General features: G+C 36.6%; 1 protein-coding gene across 1 annotated transcript in view; it reads left to right on the top strand.

The window, feature by feature from the left end:
• Window positions 1-999: 999 nt before the first annotated feature.
• Window positions 1000-16545, top strand: part of LOC145258159 (alanine--tRNA ligase, cytoplasmic-like) — an 82866-nt gene continuing 67320 nt past the window's right edge. The window contains exon 1 of the mRNA XM_080115959.1: window positions 1000-1232. The gene's annotated coding sequence lies outside the window, so the exon portion shown is untranslated. The remainder of the gene's footprint in view (window positions 1233-16545) is intronic.

The raw sequence follows: 16545 nt of genomic DNA, 5'->3' as shown, positions 1-16545 counted from the left end.
TGAATGAAGAAATAAAAATGGCCGCCTGATATCCAAATGAGATGCTCCTGGTTGGAGATAAAAGAGGGTTGATTTTTCAGAGAGAGTGTTCATTTTGGAGAAGTAAGTTTGATCGGCAGAAGTGCTTTTGGAGGTAATAGGGTAATAGCATAGAGTTGAGGTTTTGGATTAAGGAATTTTGGCAACAGTGTGTCGAATCTAAGAATTGAGACTTAACTAATTTAACCACATTGAATCAACAAAGTTGTTTTTAAATGTTATATTTTGTCTTTCTATTCTATAACCTTTTCCAGTTTCCAAAGACGCCATCTTAGCTATTTCTGCTAATCAGATTCTGTTAACGTCCATCATAACTCCCAATCATTTATTTTCATCTTTTATACCTTTTAGGTGCAATAAAAACAAGTTATTTTTACATTGTTCACCTGCGTTTGTCAGTTCTTTTTTGTTGACATATTTTGGTCTGTCCTTTTCTTAGGTGAAAAACCTGATCATCAACCCCCTCCTCCTTTTAGGGTAAGGGGGGATTGATTCATTGCCGGTTGCCTGGGACGCCCTTATCACTTAATGGAAACAAATCCAATCTAAACAATTTTTTTTTTCTATTCACCCCCCCCCCTGTTGTGTGTGTGTGTGTGTGTGGTGGCGTCTGGATTTACCATTATAAACTGACGTCATGTCTAACTGTGTGGGAGGTTGGTACAGAAGCAGTGTGCTTCTGAGAAGCACACACTAAAAAAACAAACAAACAAAACACTAAATATTTTCTCATCAATGCCGGGTCGCCTTGCTAGTTAATAATTGTAAGTAAAAGAAACTTTACTGTGAGTTGCTGAACTGTGAGTTTTCGTAAATATTTCTAAACTAGAAACTATTTATAATCACGAAATCTACTTTATTACTCCACTGAAGCGTGAACGCCGAATTGAAGGCGGGAAAAAGCTGTAATAATTGTTTGAACTGTCACGTGTTTGAGACTAATCCGAACATATGCTCACCATTACATGGAAAGGTTATACAGACGAGTCAACACTTTTGCTGGAAGAGTGACACCCTCCTCCTGCGCGGCTTCTTTTCACCGCCGGCTTCACTTCGTTGCGTTTATTTTGAGGAAACAGAAATCGAGCAACCAAAAGAAATTCATTTACTTAAGCAAAAAAAAAAAAAAAAAAAAAAACATATTTCAGGACCCTTTTTCTTTTTATTGTATTAACCTCCTACAAAATTGTCAGGTGAGTTTGGTTTAAATAATTAATAATTTTATTTCTGGAATGTTATGACTTTTTTTTTTGTTCCGATCGAGATGATGCAATTTTTGGGTACATATGCATAATACGGATCGTGGTATTTTTATTTATTTATTTTTTAGATAAGATTTTCAGATTAAATTCAAGTTTTGCGGTTATCCTCTTTTCCTTTGTGTTAAGAGTGGTCTTGTCGTCTTCTAAATATTAACATTTCTATTTCAGCATGGTCCGTATTCTGTGTAAGTGTCAATGGTGCTTGTTAAGATAGTCGACAGATCGATTTTTTTTATTTATGTGGTTTTAAGCAAAAACAGTACTTGTCATGTCGAAAATAGTAATATATCCCAAAATTACGAAACTTCATCGAATAAAACAACTGCTTTTGTGTTTTAGTAAAAAAAAAAAAATCTATCGCTACGTCAGCCATTAAAGTGGCGAAAACTGCTTACATCTAGGAAAAAAAAATTACCTTTAACTATAATTAATTGGTGCTTGCTTTAGTGCTTCTTCTTCACTTATGTTACCGCGCTATTTTTTTAAAAATAGTATTTTCAAATTAAATTAAAGTTTTATGATATTTTTGTTTATTAAATTGTTAGGTGAAAGTACGGAATAGTTACAAAACACCCCCTCGCATGTTAAGAATGGCTTTCAAAATAACGATATTATTTCAACACGGCACAATAAATGCATTGTATCACTGATGCAATGCATGCATCATCAGTACCAAATAATTTTCCACTCGATGAGTTTTCGTAATTTTGGGATATGTTACTATTTTCGACATGACTTAAGTATGTAATTTTTTTTTGCTTAAAACCACATGTTTTAAAAAATAATCTGTCGACTCTATCTTAACAAGCACCATTTTAGGGGGGGGTACTTGTACAGTTTAATCAAGACATTTAAAAAATGAAAATATCGAAAAAAGTTTGTTGTACGTATCCGTTATGGAATGAAGTTCTCCGAAAAAAAAAAAAAAATTCATCAAGTAGTTCTTTCAGCGAAAAAACAATTTATGATACCGACCAAAAAGGTTCGACTTTTAGGAAGAAAAGCTAGTATTAAAGATGGGGAGGGAGTGTCGGCGCTTTAAACTGAGTTATCTCCCCATGGTGTGTTCAAAAAAATTCAAAGATGGCTACCATCAACGTGTTGTCATTAAAACGTGTTTTTCCGCTGTAAAAAAAAAACAAAACAAAAAAAAAACCCCAAAACTACTCAATCAAATTAATTAAATTTTTTTTAGATCTTCAGTCCCAAGCGGATTCGTACAATATAACCTTTTATATTTTCATTTTTTTAATGTCTTGATTAAACTGTACAAGTACCCTTTTTAGTTAGAAACAAAGAACATCTTAATTGAATTTGAAAAAAAATAGGTTCTTTATTGTACCTATTTACAATGCCTCTCCACAGGACAGAGTTAGACACCAGGGTCGTTTTTTAACGTGGAGAAAAGGTACAAAAATAAAAATTGTCTCGGTCGTGAAGGATTTCTCCTCCACCGAAAGAGAACGAGAAATGGAAGTGCCGCATCTGAAGAACAGATGGTATTTATTTGCTCCCCCACCGAGCAAATTAGGCACAAGGCCGATTTTTAATGTGAGGAGTGAAGGGAGGGGGAAGGGAAAAAGGGGACCAGCTCCCGAGAGGTGGGAAATGGGAGCTGGTTAATGGTCAGGCATGTGGGGTTGCCCCCACATCTGGTCTTTGCTAGTCAGAGCTAGTCATAGCTTGCAGCATCTGCCGGAACAGATACTACACTTTGATCTTGTCCCCCGTGGCCACAGAGGGCCGGCGCATCTGAAGAACAGATACTACACTTTGATCTTGGCCAAAGCGATATTCGAAAATTGAAATATTGAATTTCAAGTGAAACTAATGGTTTTTACCTAAATGTCGCAATAATGAAAATATTCAAAAATTACGAAAAACGATAAAGTAGAAAATAAATCATTAATGAAAAGTTTATTGGTGAAAATTCAGTCTTGCTAAATTGGCCAAAGATTGGTTTCAGTAAATATTTACCTCCCTTTTGTTACAATTAGAACTCTCCGTTTTTTTTTTTTTTTCGATTTTTGCTGATTATCTTCGAAAATTATTTTCATTAATAATTAATTTTCTATCTTTTATCTTTTTCGTAATCTTTGGATATGTTCATTACTGTGACCTGACAATTCAGTAGATACTATTGGTTTCACTTGAAATTCAATATTTCAGTTTTCGATACAATAATGAAGAACCAAAAATTATTCATTAATTTTTGTCTGTCTTTAATATGTCCCTATTTGTCCCACCACTCCTCGCGATGACAGAGTTAAGACACAATTTTGGTTTTTGAAGTGGTTAAAACCAGCTCCCCGAAAGAGGAACTTTGGATTGGACCAGAAATAAAAATTGCCTCTGTCTAAAAGGATTTCTTTCAGTGACCGAGGACAGAAATTATGGAGTGTAGTATCGGAACAGGTGCTACACTTTCCTCCAATGCAAAAAGACAAGAATGTGTTAAGTTTTAAAAAATAAATTCATGTTTTTTATTTGAGGGGGGGGGTACTTGTGCATTTATTGTACCGTGCTGAAATAATGTTTATTGTTTAGTGTTAAATATTCGCTCACAGCGGTTTTGCCCTTGGCAGAATAAAAAGAAAACAATCAGAAATTATAACAGGCTCACCTTAAAACTTCAGCGTAAATTTTATTAAAGTAAAAAGATCCAAATTGCAAAAGATATGTCATTTTTAGCTATCTGCCCAGCTGGACGGGTAACACCCGGAAAGGGTAGTAGTTCATAGTTTATTTTACTGTAATGCTGGATACAATACTCCGCTGATGAAGAAAAGCTGCAACAGGTCGATGAGTTAAGTGATGCCTTCCAAAGATGAATGCTGCTTGACCGGCAGTCCTCATGGAGTTCACTGTACATAACTGTCTAAATGGCGGACAAAGGACAGGTCAAAATATAGACCTTAATTTCGTCTCTGAGAGACATCATCTATTGTAATGATGAAAGTCAATTAATTCACAGAGCACAACAGTGTACGATTAATATAATATTTCACCCAACATAAGGGCATTGGTGTTTGCAAATAACATTTCACCCCACATTAGGGCATTTAAAACGTCTCAATTAGATAAAGTGGGCTTTGAGGCTACAAGTCTCGAGTGAGTTTTCGTACATCCATCTCAACCTGTTAACAGTCTGTGTGAAAACTGGCAGTCTGAAAAGATAAATTTGGCGCCAATAATACCGTCAGCAGTTAGTTAGAACAAGCAATCTGATAGTTTCAAAGAAAATCGTGGGCGGTCAGACCGACCAATGAGAAGCCTGCTTATTTCTGCAGAATTTCTTGCATTAGAAAGCCATTCTTAACATGGGGAGGATGTTTTGTAACTATTCTGTATTTTCACCTAGCAATTTAATAATAAAAAAAAAATATAAAACATGAATTTAGCGCAGTGCAATAAATGCAGAACTTTTTTTTTCTAATTAAGGTAAGAAAGGACCGAAGTTCATGTTTACATTGAAACAGTCGCTCCCAAAATTAGTTCTGTCTGATTTATTTAAATGATGTGGATTAAATTGAGTTGTTTTTTTTTTTTTTCCAGATTCTATTTTCATTTTTATTTTTGCAAATAATAATGAATAATCCAAGCAAACAGCGTGTTTTTTTTTTTTTAAATATTGTCACTCAGACTTAAGGGTAGTGAAAGGGTATGTTTTGTTTTGTAAGAAACAAATCATAAAATCAATGTTTGTGTAAATGCATTTTAGTGTTCTTCTACTCAATCATTTTTCGTAATTTTTATTAATTTCGACACGACACGTAATTATACAAATAATGTTTTTCACTATTTGTGTAATTATGTGTCGTGTCGAAATTAATAAAAATTACGAAAAATGATTGCATAGAAGAAAATTTTTTTTTTTTTTACAAGGGTGTCCCCACTTATTAAGGCCCGGAGGCCACTCGAGGATAAGGATTAGGGAGTGGACGGTGGTCACCAGTACAACAGCGTGATAAATAATTATTTAATGGGATGCCTCAACCAGAAATTGTTTACATTGGACTTAGAGATGGCCATGTTGTAGTCAGCTGGAAAGCATGCTAGTGGAACAGTTTCACAGGCGGGCAGCTCTAGGAATGAATTTTTGTTCATGTAATCTGTGTTTATCTTGAAGTGTAAGCCATGTTTAGTTTCAGAACAGTTTCCGATGGTTCGTTGTTCTAAACAAGTCTTGAGGTGACTGGTTTGCAGTAGACAGAACAGTTTCCGATAGTTTGTTGTTACACACAAGTCCTGAGAGGTGACTTGTTTGCAGTAGACAGTTCCATAGAGCAAAATATTCTTACCGTGTCGAGACGGAAAAAACATGCAAAGTTGCTACAGAAAAGGTTTAATGCTTATGGAGCAATTCTAGTTTCAGATTCGTTGGTAGCAGAACGTGAATTAATTCGATTTGTCAGTTCCTAGTAGCATCGTTTATAAATAAAATCGCCTGACTGTGTGGGATCATACCCCATTATGAATAAAAAATATCACAACAGTTTAAATTTAGGCACAGTTACAAAGTGGTAGAAACTATTGATGGTGCTTGTAGCTAGTAGAGTATTTTTAGTGAAAGTTTGGCAAGAGGGCACCATAGGTTAAAGATGAGCACTTGTCATGAAAACAATGGTAGAAAACCATTGCCGTAATTGGAGTGTCAATAATGGCTCAAAATTTCTATCAGTATTTTGTTTAATTTTGAATGTTTGAGTCATTATTGACTCTCCAAAGATGGCATGTTCTTGTCGGCCATGTTGTCGGTTTAACTTACCAACTTTACTCTACTTATTTTTCAAACCGAATAAAAGCTTTAAAATACTTTAAAATACACAAAATTTATCCAGGTAAGTGGTAGAGTAACTTGCCTTGCCTTTGGTAACATTTATTTGCTATATACTTAAATATTTTACCCTTTTTTCGTTTGTTGGCCTCTCTGATAAATACCCGAAAAAATAATATAATATAGTGGTTAACTGTGATTGGATAGGAATGCTGAATCTCATAACTGTATCCTCAGGAATACTGCTTTCCATAATTATTGTCTTACCAGGTTTTAGCCAACTAATCGGTTTCGTGAGTATTTTTTACCATGAGAAAATATAAGTCAACACATAAGAAATTGTTAAGTGATTTCTTTCGTTGGAAATTTTGAATTTTATTTTGAATACAAATATATTTATTAGAATTGGAATTTTTTCTATTTTGTTTAAAATAGTCAGAGTCCTCTCTTCTTTATGTTGAGAAAATAAAGTTATTAATTCTTAATATGGAAAGAGGTGAGTGTTGTTAACTACTATATATTTTCAGCTAACAATTTTAATAAACAAAAGAAAATGTGTTTTCGTTCAATAATAAGAATAGTTAACAAAGTCCCTTGTGAGAAGGTAATATAGCGAGAACTTTTGCAATTTACTACTAACTGCTGAATATATTCTTAGCCGGAAGTCGCAAATCTTGGTCATTATGCTAATTTACCCATTGTTATAGTTTCAGAAACAGAAAATGTTAGTTATCTCCCTTTATGACTTCCTTCTCTTTCGTGCTTAATTAAAAGAAGAATAAATAAATAACCGCAAAAGGGTGGGGTATTATTTAAATTCTTCATATTTTTTGTTGATGACAAAAAATCTTTAAAATCAGGATTTTCTCCAATTCACATATTTTTCTGTGAAAAAAAAAATATATATATATACAGTGTGGTACTTGTACAGAACTTGAACCGAATCAAACCGACTTTTGCTGAACGAAACCTAAAACTTAGGTTACAAAGAAAGAAAAAAATCAGTTTAGTTCAAATTCATCTTATATATATAATAAGCGAAAGTGTGTGTGCAATTTTTGCGTATGTCCGGCAAAGGCTTTTTTGGTGGGCGCGCTTGGTCGGGTCGCTCCTTAAAACTTTTTATATACTGTCTAAATCATAATATATACGAGTTATGAACGGAGGTCGCGTCAATCTTGCATTTGCCCGACTTTTACGTGCTATTTTCAAGATTTTTTTCAATTGCTGCGTCTTTGTTTTGCTTTTCAGTATAAAAAACGTAAAACTGAATCCGTATCACCAGTTCCCCCCCGGCACTTGTGGCAGGGACGTCCAGAAAAGCAATAAAGTATGATCAGTGCGAGGGAAACCTCTTATATCAGACAATTGCTATTCATTGGGACACTCCCCTTTTTATGAGGAGCTGATTTCCCCCTCCCTAACATCTTTGGAAAACAAACAGCCAAAGTTGGGGAACGAAAAAAGAAAAAACAAAAAAACAGCCTCGCAGTGAAAGCTGACTGCGGGATAGGTTTGACCTCATTATCATTAAAATCGCACATTTAAGTTAAATTAAATCACATTTCTGTTACTCTGCCGTGGTGGGCGAGTGGGTTACATGCCAAGATTTTTTTCTACCTTCGCCTCAAGGTTCCAGGTTTGATCCTACCTACCTACCAAAACTTTTTTTTTTTTTACCACCCGAGCGACACCGGGCAGTTTTGTTTTTATTTTTCCGATTTTTTTTAAAGAAGTTTAACATCGTTTTTAAATTATTTTTTTGTGCCCCAAAACACACACAAGCCTCCGAACACTCGGGCAACGCTGGGCATCCTTGCTAGTCCTCTATAAAAGACAAAATTGTGTGTTTGTATGCTTGCCAAAAACGTTCGACACACGCGATGGATCCTCACGAGATCTGTATCGTTTGAAGCTCGATCCTTCAGACGACAAATATTTAAAAATTGGCAAAAAACATTCATTCCTTCACCCTCAACTCAGCCATTTTTTACAATTAGGGGTCGCTTTTTTTCGTCAGCATTTTCACAAGTCATCGTCTCTGTTGAATTGACTACACCTAATTTCAACGCTTGACTTCCGCTTGCGCTGTAGACGCATCGGCTAAGATGTTACATTTTTTTTTTTTTTTTTTTCTTCCTTCACGGTACGGTTTCAAGCCTGCTTGCCTGCCTGCCTACTACCACTTTTTTGCTTTTGTTTTTAACAACACCTCCCTCCACCCAAACTGCCTACTATAATTTTGATCCCCCCCACCGCTACTACCACTTACTTACTTACTACACTACCTACACACGCTCGGGCTACGCCAGGTAACCCCCGCTAGTTAGAAGTAAAACAATAATTTTAAAAATTCAGGTACTGATCCAGAACCTGACCCAAAGTCACATCAGCATCTTCTGATTGTTTATGCATGGTAAGCAACGAGAAAAGGTCAATGCGATTTGTAATCTGTTGTCATCAGACGACAAATTTCAATTAAATTGATTGGTTGCAACAAAAACATTTTGTTTTTAAAAGGGAAAAAGAACTACAGCATACTATGCAAAATTATTAAATCTCCCTGAGGAGTAATTTCTTTTTGTCTGGAAAAGAAGGCTTGTAGCTAGAAATAAGAAATGCCAAAAGTGCAAAAGTCTCTCTGTAAGATGACTAAAAGAAATCTTTATTATGAATAAATTTGCGTAGATGTGCACAAATACAAAATATAAAACATACCCTTCCATCTTAATCTAACCTTCTAATACTTTTCTTGAAAAAAAAATATTCTTTTGGACCATAGTTGTGTTTTCTTTGAAACATCTGTTGCAAAAAAATAATAATTTATATACTTTTCTTAAAAAGAAAATATCTTTGATATAATTAAACCTGCAATAAGTCTAAAGTTCTGTTTTTAGTATATTGAATTTCTCATCTGGCAGCTTTTTCCAGCAACTTTCCTGCCTGCTCACTGTAAACTATCAGAAGATGTCAACGTGACCTTGAGTCAGGTTTTGGATCAATTCCAAATTTCATTCATCATTTCTTTTAGAAAAAAAATCATTTAATTTTGCTTCTAATTTTTTGAGATGAGGATTGATAATGCATATTATTTGGATTATCCTAACTACTGTTCTCATTTCCTAGACTTAAAAAAAATGGTTAGAGGTCCATTGTCAGAAATAGTGAAAATAACCCTCCAGATAAGGACAGTAGTTTGAATAATATGAATCTTTTAATTTTTTTTTGAAATTAAATTTTTTCATTAAAACATAACTTTATATATTGAGTTTAAAATTGATATTTATTCTAAACTAGCCTGGGTACCCGGCGTTGCCTGGGTGTTTGGCAGTATGTGTTGAGCAAAAAAAAAAAAAAAGTGGTTGTAGGCAGGCAGGCTTGAACCCGTACCATGAAGGCGGAAAAGAATATGAAAAAAAAAAAACGTGACGTCTTTGCTGTTGTGTCTATCGCCAAACCAGAAGTGACAAGTGTTTAAATTAATTAAGGTTAGTCAATCGAAAAGAGTCGACTTTTGAAAATATCGGTGAAAAAAAACGACCCCTCCCTGTAAAAAAGTGCCCAGTTGAGGGTGAAGAAATTAATGTTTTTAGCCAATTTTTTAATATTTGTCGCAAAATACTGGGACTGCTGTATTGCCATTTGGTGAGTGGATCTGGACCATGCAGTAGTCTCTGGTGGGGCCTCTCGATGCTATACTAATGGGTAATTGTTGCGGCTTTACCTTTTCGTGTGCTACAAAAAAAAAAAAAAAAAAAATTTTCCTGTCTTTTTCTCTCTTACTTTCCCTCTCTGTACTGCTCTAACCAAGTATGCCGACCTATTCCACAAATCCCAAAACCTCAACATGAAATATCTCCAGAATAAAAACTCGATTAAACCTAGAACCCCATCTTCCAACGTAGACCCCTACTACTAGGTCTCCTTCTCCAACATCAGGGGTCTACGTTCCAACCTTCCAGAGGTTGAAACCCAATTACAGGAGACGAAACCGGACATATTATTTCTAAGTGAAACTGGAATAGGGTCCACCACTTCCCTAGATGAGTTCATAATTAACGGATACTCCAATTTAACAGCTAAATCTGACACCCAAGATCGCCATGGGCATGGAATATGTGCCTACATTAAGGATGGCTTCCCGTGTAGCAGGGATATCTCTAGAGAAGATCCTAATTTACCTTATATGTGCTTCAGGGTTGCACTTGCTAACACCACTGCATTTATATTTGCCCTCTATAGGCCCCACAACAGCGGAGTTACTATCTTTAAGAGCATATCTGAGAAAATAGACCACATACTGTCTTCACATCCCTCGGCTAACATCCACATCTGTGGTGACTTCAACGTCCATAACGTGGAATGGCTGACCCATACAAATAAGACAGATGATGAGGGGAGGTTTTGTCATGATTTTGCCATTGCTTATGATCTCACTCAGATTGTTCGTGAACCCACCCGTGTGCCCGATACACCTGGTCAATATGCAAGCCTCTTAGACCTTTTTCTCTCAACTTCCCCTGAGCTATGTTCCGTTCATTCTCCTCTAGGATCCTCCGACCACTCCATCTTATCAGTTAAGATAAAAACGAAATGTAAGAAACCCCCAGACGTACCCCTCCACCGTACTGTATACCGATACTCTATGGCTGACTGGGATAGCTTCCGTACATTCATATCTGATTTACCTCTGCACTCCATGTTTAAAAAGGAAGTGTCCTCTATAGTATCAGATCTGACCGAATGGTTAATTGTAGGCATAGACCAATTCATACCATCTAAAAAATTCCAACAAAAACCTAACAGCCAACCATGGTTCTCCCCAGAATGTGCTGCTGCTATCGCGCACAGAAATCACTTTTTCCATAGCTACCAACGTAATAGATGCACTGAGACTAAAGCTGCTTTCAGGACTGCCAGCAACCACTGTAAAAGAGTAATAAAAAATGCAAGAGAGCTATATGCCCAGTCTGTTAAATCCAAGGTAGCTCCCACCAGTTTTGGCAAATAACAAATAGGATCCTGAACAGAAGTGTGCGTTCTATCCCAACCATTATCAATGGACCAGAGGTCATCTCGTCACCATCAGACAAGGCCAAACTATTTGCAAAGAACTTTGCAGCTAATTCTACCCTATGCGACGAAGGCCATCAACTCCCCATATTTCCTCCTATAACACAGAACAAACTAGGTAACATACAAATATCCGTGCATGAGGTCGCCAAGCTAATCAAGAACCTAGATTCCAGTAAAGCAACTGGCCCTGATGGCATCCCAATTATAGTGTTAAAAAAGCTTCAACCAGAACTTGCTCCCATACTTACGAAACTATTTAAGCGCTGCCTTAAGGAGAAGTGCTTTCCGACTCCCTGGAAGACCTCTTCAGTTTGCCCTATATTTAAGAATTCAGGTGATAAGTTATCTCCCTCTCAATACAGACCTATAAGTCTCCTGTGTGTTATGAGTAAGTTGCTGGAATCCATATTAAATAGAGAAATAGTCAACCACCTCAGCAGGAATAACCTTCTTAGTGACACACAATATGGTTTCCGCTCTGCAAGATCTACCGCAGATGTGCTGACGGTTATATCCCACAGGATAAGTGAATCTCTTGACAAAGGCTTCCTTTCTAGGGCAATTGCTCTTGACATATCAAAGGCCTTTGACAAGGTATGGCATAAGGGTCTACTTCACAAGATTTCCAGCTACGGTATAACGGGAAATGTTTTCTCAATCATTAAATCATTTCTCTCCGATAGGCTCATAAGAGTAGTGGTCGATGGACAAAAATCGGAGGCCTGCAATATAAATGCTGGAGTCCCCCAGGGGTCAATCCTGGGCCCAACTCTCTTCCTGATCTACATCAATGACCTCCCTAAACACATACTTAAATCATTCGTTGACATCTATGCTGATGACACAACCATCTACGGCAACACATCAAAGGCTGTAAATGACAAAGTTCTCTCTGATTCTCTCTCCTCTGATCTCGAGCGTGTGGTTCAGTGGGGGAAGACGTGGCTGGTTACCTTTAATGCATCCAAAACCAAACTCCTATCCTTACATCATCAACGCTCTGATCCCCAGCTGGCATCAATTGTGATGGATGGCTCTCGTCTGGGTGAGGCCCCGTGTTTTGACAAGCTTCTGGGTTTGACCTTTACTCCAGATCTGAAATGGAACACGTACATCAAATCTGTTGCCAAGGTCGCTAGAAAGATGGTGGGATCCTTCTACCGCTCCAGAAGATATCTCACTACTGATGCAATTCTCTATCTATATAAAAGCCAAGTACGTCCAAGGATGGAATACTGTTGCCATATCTGGGCAGGAGCTGCTAAAAAAAGCCTATCCTGCCTTGACAGAGTACAAAATAGACTTCGTGGCTTAGTGGGGGATGCCCTTTTCTCTACCTTGCAACCTCTCTCCCACAGAAGAGACGTTGCGAGCCTATCCTTGTTTTATCGTTATTTCCATGGCAGGTGCTCGTCTGAACTCCAATCTCTGGTTCCCCCCTCGCCAATCTTTCACGAAAAACACCCGTCTATCTGAATCCACTGTCAAAATTTCCCCCACTCTTTATCTGTGCCTAAATCAAACGTGGATTCCATGAACAAAGCTTTTTTCTTAGAACTGCACGCCTGTGGAACTCTGTTCCGTCTGTCTGCTTCCCACCTGACTACAACTTGGATGTCTTCAAGTCCAACGTTAACAAATTCCTAATGAACCGCCCCCTTAAGTAAACACTTCATCAAATCTCCACACTAACGTAATGTACTTACAATAACCCTTATCCGTGAGTGGCTTCCGGGCCTTGATAAGTGGTGATCACTGTAAAAAAAAAAAAAAAAAAAAAAAATTGACCCCTCCTTGTAGAAAACTGTCCAGTTGAGGGTGAAGGAATTAATGTTTTTGGCCAATTTTTTGATATTTGTTGTCTGAGACGTCTAGTTTCAAAATGATACCAATCTCATGAAAATCTGTCGCCTCTATTGACAGTTTTAAGCAGAGATACATACATACATTTAAACAGGCAGGTGAGATTTATATTATAGATAACAAAAACAACTACATAAAACGATCTTTAACAGCTAAACAGATTTTTTCTTGTTTTCTTTCACGATGACAACCTTTTATAAAATTACTCCACAACTTTGGTTATTCGCACTTGTTCTAAATAGTGAAATTAAAAATGCCACCAAATTTTAAGTGGACAAAAATCGAAAAAGAAAGTTTATAGAATGAACTGGAAATTGCTAGAGCAGTTTTTGATTTGAAAGCTGCAGATAATGTCAAAATGGCACGTGAAGGATTTTCCCTCTTCAACGAATTATAAAACTCACTTTTAACATGGAACGGAGGGTGTTAATTGATCCTAACCTTTAAGTCAGGGAGAAAATGGAAATAATTGTTTTATTTAATGCTTGTACTAATTGACTGTCTTGTGGCAGTTTGGCCATTTCTGGTTTCCATTATAATCACAATCGAAAACGTCCGTATTAATGTGGTTCTTGTTCTGTAGAAATATCCCCAAAATACATTTTACATTTTCACAGAGAGGGATCAATTTTTCTTTGTAAGCTTAACGTAAAATCGCCCCTCCCCCCTCCCCTTTTCCTACTTGATTTTCACTGTGAATACTGTTTACAAATGCCTTTTTGGATTATACTAACCAGTTATATCTCTTTAACGCACTTTGCATGACCATCATCAGGCTTGACAACAGAGTGCGCGATTCTGTTTCTCAGCAACAACTTTACATTCTTTTCCCCTTTATCTATCTTATCTTCTGTGTAAGGTAGGGCCAGCTTATTTCTTGTGTGATTAATGGCTTTTTTTTAATACAAGACACTTTTATTTCGCCAATTATTTATGGCTGTAAAAGTTAAAAATATTTAACCCGTTACCACCAAATTATACTTTCAAGTCGCCTTTCCAAAAAAACACCTGTATAGGAAATATTTCTTACTCTTATGGCTTGTCAGCTCAACTGGTCTTCAAAGTTCAGATCTATGCATGGCTTAACCTTTTGGTAATCATTTTTTTATTTTTCCTTTATCCCCCTTTCCTTGAGTCAAGAAGAACATGAATTCATGATTAAAATATTTATTGCATAAAAAAAAATTCTGGCAGTAAAGGATTAACTATTAAGAACTTGTAAATAAAGTCCTAACCTTGCAACTAACCCTAAGTTTGAGTGTGAAGCTCTTAAACATAGGAAGACCTTTAACTACAGGAAGGCTGATTGGGATGTGCTTCACAGCTTCATATATGACATTCCATGTGGTCCTATCTTTGGTATGTCTTTAAATGCTGGTACTGCTGCTAAGGAGATTCTAAGGACTGACTTCTTGGAATTGACACCTTCATTCCTCGTCATAATTTTCAAACCAAATTTCATTCACCTCTCTGATTTTCATCCGTTTCTGCTTTTGCTATTGGTCTTCATAATTATTTCTGAAATCTGTATCCTATTTCTTATTTTCATCACGCAACATGTGAAAAACGTGATACCCTATCCTCATCAACTGCCAACCAGGGTGATAAGTTTTGGTAGCTCAAGGCGTTACTAACACTCCTGGTGTTACCAAATAGCTTTCACCACCAGGTAGGGTATTAAAAAAAATAAATAAAACTGAATACAGATCAACAAGGAGAAATTATAACAGGGTCATTCCGTGTCAAATCATCCAGAAATCTGGGATTTTGAAACCCATATCCTCAGATCTAGCTGTAGTTTGCACTGCAGATAGACAATATAGGAAGTAAGAAATCCTGGAAATTTGAGCACATAACTCCAAGCTGTTTCCGATTTAGAGCATTTTTTGTTTTGGCATTAGTCGCATGATGCGACGTCCAGGCGACAATTTTGTGATGTCATTTCTTTGAATATTTTCTGATTGAAAGATCGTATGGCCCTGAAAATTCACTCAGGTAAGGTTTTTGACCCAATGAATCCAAAAATGGCATCAGATTTTCTCCAAAATGAAGTCTTATAGAGATATTAAGGGTTTTCAGATTTTTCTACATGTGCCCCAAAATCGAATTAAAAAAAAAAAAGGGTGTGGCTGGCATGGTAACGCATTACTTTTTTCATTTTTTTTTTTTTTTTTTTTTTAGACAATAAATTGTCTCTGGACCAAAAATTGATTAAAAGTTCTGCTTTTTCTCCTTTTTTGAGTGAAGAGCATTAAAAAAGAGGAATAGCAGACTTGCCACGATTAAAGAAGAAGAATCATAAAAGATTACAAGTAAAAAAAACAATTTTATCGTAAATCGCAAGTTTATTGTATTCTAAAGTTCTAGGTGATCTTCTATTCAATCATTTCTCTCCTCCCCTCAAACAAGGCACAGTACCGCCAAGTTGTAAGAGACTGCTATTTGTGACCAAATTTGCAGGTGCACTATGTAGGAAGTTGGGTAGCAAGATGTCTGTTCTCATTACATTTGAACTTCTGCATGCTAGTACAGTCAAGAAAGCTGCCAGGAGGGTGGGAGATTCTAAAGTCTATTAGCTTGATGGAAGAAGCTATTGAAGTAGAAGGCTTTCCAGCATCTATAGATCTCTACAGTGTGGGGTTGGGATTTTGCTGCTCCTCAGTGCTTTGAGTTTGTCCAAGCACTTTCCATTAAAATACTTGCAAAATAAGCACAGGGATGCCACATTTCGGGAATGGGGCAGAAGTTGGAGTTTGGCTGACAGTGTAGGACCTATTGGATTTGTGACTTTTTTTTTTAACCCTATCTAAGAGCGACAGACTATTGGCAGATGCATCAGACTAGATGTGACAATACTACATGCATGAGCAAATAGTAGCTTTGTATTTTAAGTGTGACGTAGTTTTGTATTTTAGCATGACATGTACGGACATCAAAGTGTTTTTATGTGAGATGAGCTTTTCAGTTGTGGCTTGTATTATCATACTATTGCTTTGTTATTGATGTTAACCCCCCCCCCCCGGGACAAAAGAGGGGTTGGATCTAGTAATTCACTCCCATTTGTTTGTTCTCACTTTTTCCAATAACCACACCTTGGATTTTTAAAAATTTTTGCACAAACATTAGTGATGGTAAAAGTAAATTTTTGTCAGAATGGATTTTCTGGGATAAATGATCCCCCCTCCCCCCAAGGGGGCATCATAGGATAAAATTGCCCCCAAATTGTACGTCCGTTCATACTTTTTCAATAATCACATTTTAGATTTTTTTTAATCTGCACAAACATTAGTCATGGTGAAAGTAAATTTTTGCCAGAACATTTTCCAGGATAAATCTGGTTGATTCCCTAGGAGGCATTATAGGGATAAAATTACCCCCAAATCATTCGTCTGTTCATTTGTTTGCACTTTTCTCAATAACCACGCTTTGGATTTAAAAAAAAAATTTGCACAAACATTAGTCATGGTAAAAGTAGATTTTTCACTTGTGGAGGGGGGCCCCCACATACTTGGCTTGTCTCTATATATA

The sequence above is a fragment of the Euprymna scolopes genome, chromosome 33, assembly GCF_053919585.1.
Source record: "Euprymna scolopes isolate OS-2025 chromosome 33, ASM5391958v1, whole genome shotgun sequence".
In the NCBI taxonomy this organism is placed as follows: Eukaryota; Metazoa; Mollusca; class Cephalopoda; order Sepiida; family Sepiolidae; genus Euprymna; species Euprymna scolopes.
Note: the sequence above shows the minus strand (reverse complement) of the source record. Positions and strands in the feature narration are given on the sequence as shown.